Source organism: Uloborus diversus, chromosome 4 (assembly GCF_026930045.1).
Source record: "Uloborus diversus isolate 005 chromosome 4, Udiv.v.3.1, whole genome shotgun sequence".
NCBI classification, from domain to species: domain Eukaryota; kingdom Metazoa; phylum Arthropoda; class Arachnida; order Araneae; family Uloboridae; genus Uloborus; species Uloborus diversus.
Window position 1 is genome coordinate 102,433,626 of NC_072734.1, and position 11,556 is coordinate 102,445,181.

The window sequence follows — 11,556 nt, forward strand, 5'->3', positions numbered from 1 at the left end:
TCTGCAACTTTGCCAGGGCTGCGGAGTCAAGATTCTGAGTCGGAACTGATTTTAGAGTAGCGGTGTTGGAATCGAAGGCTCTCAAATTCTAAGAGCCGGAGTCAGGCATTTTCCTGAGAAAAAAGCAGCCCTATTGACACATGTTTTCCTACTGATCGTTAAAAAATAAATTTAAAAAATGAAATATTTGTCGTTTGGTATTTTTAAGAAATAATTTTCTTCTAAGTATCTTTCTGTGGATACCTCAATTTAGCATTGCATTTTTGAGATGAATTATTTTTGCACATTTTTTTTAACTAGGAGCTGTCCATAAGTAATGTCCCACATTTTTCAGCATTTTTGACCGTCCTTCTCCTCTACCCCGTCACAAAGTGCTACACTTCACCTTGGCCCCTCCCTCTTTTTGTCACGTGTCACGCTATTTTTCATAAGCATATCCTTACAAAATATGCATGATGTCAGTTTCTCTTATCCCCTTGCTCTCGCTTGTCATAATTTCACGATGTCAACCCCCTCCTCTCAACACGTGACATCATTTGTGATCAGCCTCTTAAGAAAAAAAAATGCCCATCTAATTTGAAAGAACTGGAACCTTAAAAGTACAACTTAAGTGCTCACAAATTTACAGATATTTCTTTAATATTTTGCTTCAAGGGTGTTGAACAGCTTTTTCTTTCTATGGTTTCCCGAGGATAAAATCGTTTTTCATCAAAAAAAATAAGCTTTGCTTTCATTTTGGGACCTTTTAAAAGTATTTTAGAGGTCATAAAATAATTTTCTGAAAGTTTATGATTTTAAGATCAGTTAACCTACAAAATTGAATTAGTGTGTGGAGAGTTTCTAAAATAAGGGGTTCAAATGGTATGGCATCTTATTTCATCCCAAGGCCGCGTTTACAAAGGCAAAGGGAAAACCGACTGAAATCGGGTAGTTTTATCCCTACGGGACCGATTTCCGCTACCATATGTTCTTCGTTACACAGGGGGGAAAAAACCTGGAAAGCGGATTTATGTGGGATGCGTGAAAAACCCCTTTTTGTTAAACACAAACACACTCTTTGAGATATATGCTGTACAGCACTGTGATTAGTGATTGCAATACCGGTATGCCGAATACTGGTATTTTGAGCGGTTTTGCAATACCGGTATTTGCTGAGGGGAAATACCGCTATTTTCGGTATTGCCTAAAAATAATAAATAGTCTGAGTTAAAGAATTTTTTTAATTTAACCTATTAAATATCAACTATGTTTTAAATGTACATTTCTTCATTCATGATACAGAACAAAAATCAATCGATTGATGTAAAAATTTGGCTTCAAAAGCACGAACTAATAGAATATCATTAAACAAAATAGCGGAAAGATTACAAAATGATATTGTCAATACTTAGATGGTGAGATGAATCTTATTTTCGTGCGCTTTTATGTACCATGTTTTTACTTTTCCATTTCCCTGATCACTCACTTTCCCTTTTGTGAAAGTTAATTTCGACTGTAATTCTGAATGCATTTGTCATATGAACAATTTATTCCAACCATCAATCGCAGTACTGCTTTATGATTTCGTTTTTAATTGATTGTCTCAACTATACTAAATTTTGACAAAAACGTTCCTTGTTAGCATAACAAATGGTAATTTGTTGTCACCAGTATTGATTTGTTGCCCTGTCTCGCTATTTGACTTTATACTTGGCAATATAATATTTATAAATTGTGTAAAGCCTTGAAAATTTGCATAGAGGTGCATAATCAGTTACAACATATTTTCAGACATTTACATTCTTATAATTGTAAAGAATTTTGAAAAGAAATCGAAAACGAATAAGAAAAACTAACAATATCAAATTTAATCAAGTTATTTATAAATTTCAAACCATAGGGTTAATAAAAAGCAAACACAAACCTCTCCTGCTCAAAAGAAAGTGATGTTGATATTGGAAAATCGAAAGAAATTACAACTAGCTACAAATTTAAAAGATAATAATAATCTTACACAAAATACAACAAAGGAAACAACACACACACAAAATAATCACACACATCCAAAAAATAGCAAGCAACAGACCGAATTATTTGAAGATGAAGGACTTCTAAAGAATTAGAGGAGGTGTGGTGTATCGCGCATTGTTAACAGTACCACCGATTTGAGTGAATTCAGAAACAGCATTTTCGACTGTAGGAAAGTTGAGCACTAAAATGAGTTTCACGCTTACAGACAATTTAATAGATGGATTATGTTTCTTGCTGATGTTAGTTTTTTACTATTACATTTTTTGTTCCTTCATTTTATATTTGTTCATAATACGTTTTCATAAATAATACAATTTTTGCACAAAATAATCAAATGTGGCAACGAAACATGTTTTCAAGCATTTTTTGAGAAGTTTCAAAAACCGGTACTAATACCGGTATTCTGGTATCACGTTTTTAAAGTACCGAACACCGGTATTGAATTTTTGGTCCGATATTGCAATCCCTAAATTGGGGGTGATAAAGTCACACGCAATATATTAATGGGCTTTGAGTATTAATGTCCAGTTAAATCATTTCGGTAATTTGGTTGAGTATTTATTCAACTGTGCTAGTTAGAGCAAACTTCTATTTCCCTTTTTGCGTTATGAAGTGTTCCCTCAAATTTCATGCTACTTAAAAAACTCAGACAGTTTTTACTTCTTCATACAAATTCTTCAGTTCTAAGTAACTATTTTTTTTCGGTATTTTTTTTCTTTGTAAGAATTGTACGTTTTGTTCTTTGCGGGAAAATGGAATAAACTATTCATTCCAAGTAATATTCATTACGTAGCTATTGTACCATACAGCTTTCAAAAAGCCTAGTTACTACAAGGCTGAATTTATTAACGCTAAAAATAAAGTAGAAAACAAGACGTAACGCAACTTACAAGTTACAGTTGCTTGTTCATTGCAACAATATTTTATGAAATCCCAACATTGTTTGTGAATGATACATAAATATCAGGTAAGCAGTGAACGTTCTGAGAAATGGTGTGAATATGGAGAAAAACCATTGTTTAACGAAACGGTTTTCGTGTGTGCAATTTAATCTACATTTCACCTAGAAATATTGCAAAAAATGTATTTGACGGGGGAAATTGTTTTTGTACTTTATTCTTTTGGAGATAGAGTTGGGAATGTGACATGGATTTAAAAACATCTCTGTGTTTCAATTCCTCCTTTTTTCAAAATTTAAAACATCAGCAAGAATGGGGGAGATGACACATCTCGCATTTTAGTTCGAAAACACTGATACCACTATTTCGTGCATGAAAATCGCATTGAAAAAAAAACTTGTTTTAAATGACAGTTTTAGAGATTCATCTTCGCCTTCGGTGGGTAAGTGTACATGCTTTCGGTTTGACTGAGACATGCTTTCGGTTGAGGTGAGAATTCACATGTTGTGAACCAAAAATATACTAAAATAAAAATTATTATTAAAAAATGCTAGCAGATTTAAATAGATATATTTTTGATGAAATTAAAAATCATTGTTAAATGAATTGTTCTTTAAAATGTTTACTGTAAAAGACGTATGACAGAAAAGTTACTTTTTGGAGAATGACCCATACAAGTCTTGTTAAGGCAAGACCGGGCGAAAATAGTTTTTCGTAAAATTTCAAACTTATCGTTTACGGCTCGGAACTATCAATTTAATCTGTTAATTTCAATGCAAAATAAAGAAAAGACGAAAATCGGCATCAACTTGGCAATACATCGCTTAGATTAGTCAACAATCCTACCGTCAGTTTGGCGAGTCTGAAGCCTTCGCAGAGCTTTATACTCATAGGGAAAATGCACAACTCCGACCCCAGAGCTTTGGTAGAGTTGCAGACTCGGAGGGAAAATGACTGACTCCGATTCCAGGTTCTTAGCAGAGTTTCATATTCATGGGGAAAGCACAGACTCCTAATCCTGGAATTTTAAAACCTGTGACTCATTAATCTCGAATGCAGCCCAACTCCAATTCCAGAGCCTTCGCAGAGCTTCAGACTCAGACAGAGAATGGCAGATTCCGACTCCAGAGTCTTGACAGAGTTGCAGACTCAGAGGAAAAATGAGATTTCTACGCCAGAACCTTGGCAGACCTGCAAACTTGGAGGGGAAAAACCAATTGGGACTCATAAGAATTTTAAAATCTCCGCCTCCGACTCCCTTACCTCGAAATCAGGCCGACTCCAACCAAACAGCCTTAGCAGGGATGCAGACTCAGAGGAAAAATGACCGACTCCGACTCATAGAGTTTCGAAATTTCCGACTCATTTACTGCGAAATCAGCTCCGACTCGGAACCCCTGGTGTACATGGTAGTGTTATAATTTCAATTTCTGTTTTAACGATACGTCCAGCGTGGTAAACAATACTTTCGACAGTAATTAAGCTTTTGAAGTAATAAAAGCTTTAATTGATGAGTAAAATAACCAAATACTATGATGAAACATGTTTTGCATTCTGGGCATGATGCCTACTACTTATTTACTCACGAGTGAAATAAAAGATCGTGATTATGGGACTCTATGAAAACATGTTTTGCTTTCTTTTGCATCTAGCTGTCATTTAGTGTTCATCGTGACCTACGGGACCACGCTGGCCTCGAGGGTTTGCAAATGCAAAAAATCGCTACAGGAACGACTTCCGCGTTATAGGTAAGATTGACGTCACGTGTGGTGCCGTGATAGAAAAAAATATTGCGTCAAATACTTTATTAGTGAGAAAATACTTTTTGCATGACGAATAGAGTTTTACGTAACAGAAATGAGGAGTGTTGAAACGTGATTTAAAAATATTAAAAATAATGTGTAAACAAAAGTGAGAGAGAATAAAAGCGATTCTTATTTTTACATGAGATTTTTCTCTTTTTTTTCCAAATAGGCTGCAAGAGAGGGCATGCTTTTTTGTGACCTCATGGAGTCCCCAGAAAATACATCCGATATATTTATCCCCATTAAGGCACGAATGACAATAGCGCAGGAAATTCCGACTTCCAGTTACCCACCACCTGTGGGCATCCAGATTGAAAAATTGTCCTAGGAAATAGATTTGGCCAAAAGTGCCCGAGCCAAATATGCACTGAACGGATCTTTATTATGCCGCATAATCATGAGACATGGGCGCTGGCGATTTTCTGCGTTTTGAAAATCCACTGACTGACCACTTAGAGTGTGAGTTCAGAATCCACGACTAAAGCGTTCGAGGAAAATGCCTAATCACTGCTTCACCCAGTCAACTGACAAGTGACGATCAAATCTTGGAAAATCTTTTGTTACATAAAGCCGTTCGTAACATCTTTGACAAAATATAAGCTCTTTTTATTGCATATAAAAATTTTAACCTCCGGCTGTTTTCAAAAATTTTTTATTTCACGAAAATTAAGGAAAATATCAAAGTCATAAATAAAATTGAAATACTGTTTGTTCTCTTCAGACCTAATATTGGAGATGTGATTAGGAAAAAACTGGTTGGATGGTCCGATTTATAAAGTGTTTCATGTTTCATACAGTGGCAAGAATCGAAAACTTCTATTTATCTGTTACATATGAACACTGATGCGGTATTTTGGTTTTCATTGAAAACATTTAATATTGTCTTGTTTTTTAGTTAGAACGATAAAAACGGAGAATATTTTTCTGTGGAACGCAGAATTTTCGCTTCGTTATTATCTGTCAATTCTGGCAAAGGCGAATACAAGATTTCATTTTAGGGGGGGGGGCATACTGAGGAACGTAGTCTTACGTACAACAATTTTCTTCTACGAACAACACCCCCCCCCCCTCCTTCCGTAAAAACTCTTCAAATATACATACAAAAATCATTGAAATCATAAAAGCTCTTCAAATATGCTTACAAAAATCATCGAAATCATTGACAAAAATCATCTTAAAAGTTTTCTTTTAAAATAATTTTTCAGTTTTTCGAAAACGACAACTCTAAGTTTTCGGAAATTTCGGATCAAAAACCCCTGGTTGATTGAATATTTGCATAATACTCGACACATATCCATCTTCTTTTCTAATAATAAAGCTGAAAGTCTGTCTGGATCTCTGTCTGTCTGGATGTCTGGATCTCTGTGACGCGCATAGCGCCTAAACTGTTCGGCCTATTTTCATGAAATGTGGCACAAAGTTAGTTTGTAGCATGGGGGTGTGCACCTCAAAGCGATTTTTCGAAAATTCGCTTCTGTTCTTTTTCTATTCCAATTTTAAGAACGTTTTCCCGTGGACGAGTAAATTACTAAGTAATCATAACGTGAAACTGTAACATGGGCAAGCCAATTGTTGAGAAATTAAGCAAGTTGCCGCAAGGAGGGGCAAGGGGTGCCGTGAGCTGTCCATATTTTCAATATGCGTGTATAACAGAAATAGATTATGGCGTCGTGAAAAAGTTGTAATTCGTCAAAGGGTGCCGTGAGTCGGGAAAAATTGGGAACCCCTGTTATATGTGGTTCTTTTCTAACAAATGCGGCTTTTTTCAACAGGGTTTCCGTCTAATACGGTGGGCTAGTTTACGAGAACCTTTGTATAATGAGGTTTTGTGCTAACACGATACTCAAATTTTACATTTCTTGCGCGATACTAAATCCAAAACGCTGATTTAAACTAATTAACTATTTACAACACATTTAAAAATTATTTGTTGTTGTTGTTGTTGTTGCTTGTCCCACTTGGCAGACAGAAACATCATACCAAGTCCATGAAGCCGTGCAAACAAAGTCCCTCCAAAACAGCAGAAGGGTCGGAATACAGCTGATTCAGGTCACAGCCGATGCAAGAGAAAATATGGGCGGGAGCAGCCTGAGTCAAATTGCATTTTGGGCACAAGGGGAAAACCTTAATACCAGCCACATGTCGCTGTGCTCGAGTGTGTCCACTTCTCAGTCGGGCTAGGACGGTTTGTTGTTCCCTACTACTTGCCCGAAGTAAAGCAGCGCCTGGGCGGGATGCTTTGTACCATTCATGAATAGGGGGCTGTCTCCAAGAGGAACTGATGCTTTGCTTAGCACGGGTGGCAATTTCTGAAAAAGAAAGGCATCCGTTATGGGGAGAGATCTCTCGGCTCCCCTGACGAGCCAGCCCATCAGCAATCTCATTTCCAAATACATCAACATGTGACGGTATCCATTGAAAAGTAATGGTGAGACGTTTACTCAAGTGTTTTAGATGTTCGATTATGTTCAGAGTCGTTTTGTCACCTTGTTTCCACCATTCAGACAGATGCTGAATAGAGCTTCGGCTATCACTCAAGATCCAAATATCAGTACTGACACTCTCTGTGACGCAATAATTCAGAGCCTCCTCAATAGCTAGAAGTTCGGCCCGGAAGACGGAGCAAAAATCGGGGTTTTTAATACAAATCTTAATGCCGTTTCCTTCTCTGATATAAACACCGCTACCGGAGATAGCGCCGTCACCCCTGCTACCGTCAGTATATATTTGCAATGCATCACATGGGATTTGGTGAATAACCTTCAAAGCAAGTTGTCTAAGATACTCCGGGTGTTGGGAGCTCTTGTTGGTGTACGAGCACAAGTGAGGTTTGAAGAAAACTCGTTCATGTAATGATGGGGCAGCATCCAGACCACAAGTCAGTGAAACATATTCAACTTCATTAAAAAGGAAACCCTCGCTTTCAGCAAAGCCAAGTGGACTCTGTCTCTTAAGGCGTTGATTATTCTTCCAGTTTCGTACATAACTGGAAGTCCTGTTCTGGTCACCATAACTAACAAGCTTAGCAAAGTATTTAGCCAGGAGATATCTGCTTCGGAGTCCTAGAGGTTGCAGGTCAGCCTCATACAGAACAATATCCTTAGGGCAACTATTTCGGAGGCCAGTGATGATTCTTGCAGCAGAGAGCTGAACCCTTTCCAGTTTTTCAAGGTTACTGACAGCGGCAGCCCGATATACCTGAAACCCATATTCCAAAACGGGACGAATGAGCGCAGTATAAGTATTTCGAAGTGTCTGGGCATCCGCTCCCCAGGTCCTGCCAGAGATATATTTTAAAATTTTCAGTCTCTGTTTGCCTCTTAGGACCAAGTTATTTATATGTGCATGACTGAGAATTTCCTGATCGAGGATATAACCCAAATATTTCGGGTGCTTTTCGCATTTCAGCCGTTTTCCCAGCAGAAAAACTTCAGGCTCGTAATTATAAAAATGTCTATTTGTGGTAAATATACTTGCAATTGACTTAGAAGGATTGAATATAATTTTGTGCTCTATAGCAAACTTCTCGAGTTCAACGAGAGAAGAGTTGATGTCCTCTTGAGCAGTAGTTAGACTTCCGCTGGTGCTCCAGATATTTATATCAATATCAATAATTATAAAAATTATTTAACCACTACTATTGACGAAACTATCAAAAAATTACGACATAAAGAAATTATAATCTGCACAGACTTTTTACGTAAAAAAACATTTACACACGCAAATGTTTTGTCGATTGAAGCGATGCCTGCAGCTTTGGATATAGTTTTATGATAACTATCGTTGATCAAATTTGTTGCATAAAAAGCGATCGGGCGTCAGACACTTCTTTACTTTTCATTATTCTGACTGCGGAACACAGCGCCGCAGACTAACTGTCTCAAGAAACGCTATTGTATTGTCGACATCTTTTAAATACATATACTATAAAAAGGAAAGTGACAGTTAATACCAAAAGAAAAATCGAAAATTCTTATTATGGTTTCCGTTCGACTTTTCTATTTTTTTCTCAAGCAGTCACTTTCACGACTCAAATGCAATGAACCTTGAAAGAGATTACAAAGTATGGAAGCAAGTTTTTAATGGGGGGGGGGGGATCAAGACCCCCGTGATCCCTCCTCCATGAATCTACTTCTTACGGTTTCGATCAAGTTTTATTTTTTCGAGCAAACATTCAAATACTGTTGCGGGTTTGGGGGGAGGGGTGGATCATGACCGTCATGACCCCCGCCTTGTATTGCCACTGAATTCTGGTCAGTTTGGGAAGCATTGTGCAAAAAGTTATCCTCATATAAATAATAGTCGATGATCGAGTAACCCACGTGTTTCCACAATGAAACTCGCGCCATGGCATGATAATTTGATAATATGTTTTGGTAATATTTGACATGCAGAGAAAGGTTTTATTGTGACAAGGCTGAACTCGATCCTGGTAAGACTTTGTCATTTCTGGGGAGTGAAGCAACGAAAGAACGGTCAACAATGAACGCTACCTACTGGAGTTTAGGGTTCATCCATCGAAGTCAGGGTTCCAATTTCTAGCATCAAAATACAGTCGAACCTCCATATATCGAACTTCCACACATCAAAATTTTCTATATATCGAAATAGCAGCAAATTTTTATGTTCATTACTTAGAAAAATTGTTTCTATACATCGAAAAAATGTCTATATATCGATTTTTTTTTTACATTCGTAGATTTTTTTTTTCCACTTTAGACTCTGTCTTATGAAAAATGAAGGTTAGGGGAGAAAATTATGTTCACTTAAGGTTGCTACGAAACTCATAAGGAATCTGGGGTTAAGGGGTTTGTAGATAGGTCGTTGTTTCGTTCTTTAGTTCTTAAATTCCCTCAAGTTTATTTCAAATCTTAGTTGTAATCAGTAACAGTGTAAAATCAGTTTCAAGTTCTCCTTTTTGTCTGTTGATTATCATTCTTAGCCTTTTTAGCTAAAGTAAAAATCATTCAAGTTAAGTTGATTGATTTTTTACTTTTCTTTCCATTACATTGTCAAAATGAAAATCCTCTAATGTTGCGGATTAAGTTGAATTGAAGAAGAAAGATGTATGAAGGCGCAAAAATGTAATTTCCGTTATTTTTTTTATTATTAACTTTTATTAAATCCGATGCTCGTATCAATTTGATATTGAGTTTCATACACGTAAATTAGCTTTGATTTTAATGTTTTAGGAGAATTTTAGGATAAAATAAGATCGTTTCTACATATCGAAATTTCTATGCATCGAATTTTTTTCCGTCAATTTGCTACTTCGATTTATGGAGGTCCGACTGTATCACCAAACAGACAATAGCTTCGTTCAAATGAAAGAAGCAATTTTCACCTGTCATACCTTGACGGGCGATTTTCTAGTCTTAATATATTTATTTATTGTTTTTTTTTTCACTTATTCATATTAAAAGTTTTATATTAGAGAAAATTTTTTGGTATTTTTGCTACATATGTAATCTTACATATAGAAAGCAAAATTTTCTTGTATTTACAAGTTTCTGTACAACAATAAATAAATAAATAAATAAAATAGAAAAAAAAATATATAAGTAACTTAAACACAAGAAATTTTAATGGTGGGAGTTTACTGAAACGTAAAGCCTAATACAATTTTTGAGTGAATTTGATTTCGATTTATAAGTACGAATATTTTTCTTTACAAATAAGACACAAAGTTTGTCTTTAGAAAATGTTTTGAATAATAAGAAGGTATGTTTGAAATTATTTGAACACCATACCATTTCAGAACGAACTGTATTTGATAAACGGGAAAAAATTGGTTCATTTTACTTTTGATGAACTGGTTACGCCTGGTACACTTGTTACACCATTTTCCTAAAACCTTCTGTCATATGCTTTAGGAATATTAACAGAGACAGCAGACCCGAAATATAAGGGAAAATTATTATAACAGGAGTAAAATATTTAAAACGACGAAAGTAGACGTGCGACACGAGCAAAAGATGTAAAAATATGGAAATAGTATAACAGGAGTAAAAGGTCTAAAAAGACAAGAAAAGTAGTGTAACACGAGTAAAAGGTCTGAACGGGATGAGAGAATTGATACACAACAGTGGTAAAAAATCTAAAAGAGAAGCAAGTAGTAGTGCAACGGGAGTAAAAGGTTTAAAAAGACGAGAAAAGTGGTGTAACAGGAGTAAAAGGTCTAAAAAGCCGAGAAAAGTGGTGTAACACGAGTAGGAGGTCTAGAAAGGGATGAGAAAACTGATTCACAACAGTGGTAAAAAATCTAAAAGAGACGAAAGTAGTAGTGCGGCAGGAGTAAAAGGTCTAAAAGGACGGGAATAAAGGTGTAAGAGGAGAAAAAGGTCTAAAAGGATTGGAGATGTGGTGTAACAGGAGTAAAACGCTTAAAAATGACACAAAAGAGGAATTAATAGACCTAACTTGTACTTCTTCATGTCACGGATACTGTTCTTAAAAACATAAACTAATTCTAGAAACTTTTCCACAAGGAAGGCTAACAATGGACACACAACCTTAATTATTATTTTTGCATAATTATGATTTATTCAGAAGAAGATAGGAATAAAAAACAACTTTTTTTTGTGAGTTTATATCATTTGACATAAAATGAAATTTGAAAATAGTAACGTAATTCTACCTTTTATTCATTCGAACAAACTTGATGACAAGATATTTATTAAAAATGCATGTCCTTGTATTCTCAATTTTTTAAAAACTTATTAAGTTATTATAACTCAAAAATATTTTCTTTGAACGATCTAAAATATGATCTGCGGGGTCAGTTCTGCAAATGCACGCACAGATGATGATTTTGAAAGTCAAACCAAAATTTGACGGGAAAG